The following is a 2,446-nucleotide window of genomic DNA, read 5'->3' as shown; positions in this document are numbered from 1 at the left end:
CTGTCCTGCCACTGAGCCACGATCTCCGTCCTAACCGTCGACTTGAGTTTCCGGTGCTCCCTGGGGTCCAGCTGGTCTCCCTCCTGAGCGATCCTTCCTGCACGACAGACTTCCAGGTCGGCAGGTAGAACCCCCGCCAGCACAGGTAACGCCGCGGAGCTACACGACCTGTAAGCCTTCGTAAGTAAAATTAGTGCCGGTCTTTGCGTCTTAATCAGCGCTCGTTTGACCACGAAGTTGGACGAGCATCGGCACCATACTGCAGCAGCGTACGTGACCGTCGCCACGTATGTCCCCGCGTACAGGACGCGAAGAGATCGGTACTTGACACCCCATCTGGTGGCGGAAATCCGCGACATTTTGCCGAAGCAATTGGAGGCCTTTTCCCCTATGAGTCTCGCATGCGGCAGGTAGGACCTAGCCTCGTCCAGAGTGACACCGAGCAACGTAACCTCCGAGGCTCCTTTGATTGAGTCGCCTTCCAGTCGAATGACTGGCGCTCGCTTAAACTTACCTTTGTACGTCATGGTCAAGGACTTCGCGGGCGAGAATCGCAAGCGATTCCGTGACCCCCACCCGGATACTTCCTTCAGCATGACGTTGGCCTTGCGTTCGATGTCCGCGCGAGAAGACGCCTCTATCAATATCGTCACGTCGTCAGCATACGCGATCAAATGCACTCCTCCGGGTCGCGGCAACAGCAGGAGATCGTTCAGGAGGATATTCCATAGCGTAGGGCCCAATACCGACCCCTGTGGACATCCCATGGTGCTAGTCTTCGAGCATGTCTGATCGCCCACATAAAGACTGACTCTACGGTTCGTGAAGTAGCTGACCAAGATGCGGTAAAGGTTCGGTGGGGCTCCACCTTGCTTTACCTTCAACAAAATCATTGGCCACCACGCGTTGTCAAAAGCACCTGAGATGTCCAAAAGGATCAGTTGTACATACGGAGCTGAACTGGCGGAAGCGATGTCGTTAACCCGGCGCAGCGCTGACACTGTCGACCGGCCGCGAGTGAAACCAAATTGAGCGTCCGAGATATTGCGGTACAGGCAGGGAGCACAGGAAACTATAACGCGTTCCAAAACCTTACCTAGAATAGGAAGGAGGGTGATTGGTCTATACGCTTTCGGGTCACTAAGAGGCTTACCGTTACCCTTTGGCAGGACGACAAGGCGACCAGATTTCCAGATCTCCGGGAAGACTCCTTCGGTGATGCACTTACTGAACATGAGCCACATCTCATCCGACGTGGCCTTCCACGCCCACTTGACAATGACTGCCGTGATACCATCTGTACCTGGAGCCGTGTTAGGCAGGGAGCGCACGATGCGCTCGACCGTCTCCTTTCCGGGGGCCTCCATATCGCGACCAGATGGCGCGAAGGCGGCCGCTACACGAACAGACTGGTGGTAAATGGTATCACCGTCCGGCTTGTCGTCTGGATACAGCGTCTGAAGGAGGCCCGACATGGTGTCCCCGGTGGATTCGGTGTACCCCTCTACGAGCTTGATGCCGTTGGTGATGTTCGGCGGGGGGCGCAAGCGCCCGCAAGCCTCTCGATAGGCCAGTCCCCATGGATCGTCGTTACCTGACTCGGCTATCCGGCGAAAGAAGTCTAGCTCTGCCTGCTTCATGGCTTTCTTGTATCTTCCCCGAAGGGCACGAAGATCGTCATGTAGCTGCTCCTCTGCTATACCTCCTAAGCGGCGTGACCGCTGCCACGCGCGCCGAGCCCGGTTGAGTTTCGGACGATACTCTTCCAACTCGGGGGTCCACCATTCGTACCTACCATCGTTCTTTTTGCCGCTGAAGCCCAAGGTCTCTCGGGCAGTGCGCAGCAAGATCTCCGAATATCGTTCGCTGTACCTGTTGGCGGGAAGGCCGGGGTGAATCCTGTCCATACGAGTGTGTAGCTTCGAACAAAAGTTGGCCCAATTGACTCCACGCGTCCGGAATGGCGGCGACAGACGTATCGATGACGACTCACTGGCTGTTGGATCTAACCTACCGAAGACCGTTTTGAAAGTGATAAGCTGGTGATCGCTCAGGCTGGCGCCCTCATGTACCGTCCAGTCGCACACGTTAACTCCACGGGTAGTGATGGTCAAGTCTACGTTCGACATACCATTGGGTCCGCTGAATGTCGGCGGCTGTCCCGAAGCGTTGTGCAGAAGTAGTCCCTTGCCGAGGATGAGTCCCTCCATCTGGTTCCTCCTGTACTCCGTATCCGGTCCCCTTCCAGTGTACTGTCTCCTATCGCAGTGCCACATAGGCGAGTGAGCGTTACTGTCAACTCCTATGAGAATAGGTTTGCCCGAAAGCCGTTGAAGAACTGTCTCCAGGTGAGCTATGTGACGACCGATGTCATGACTGTACTGGAAGTATGCTGACACTACATGCAGACTGGATCCTCCGTGTGCGACATGGACCACCGCGCAGT

This window comes from Cydia splendana, chromosome 20 (genome assembly GCF_910591565.1).
Source record: "Cydia splendana chromosome 20, ilCydSple1.2, whole genome shotgun sequence".
Classification (NCBI taxonomy): Eukaryota; Metazoa; Arthropoda; class Insecta; order Lepidoptera; family Tortricidae; genus Cydia; species Cydia splendana.
Note: the sequence above shows the minus strand (reverse complement) of the source record.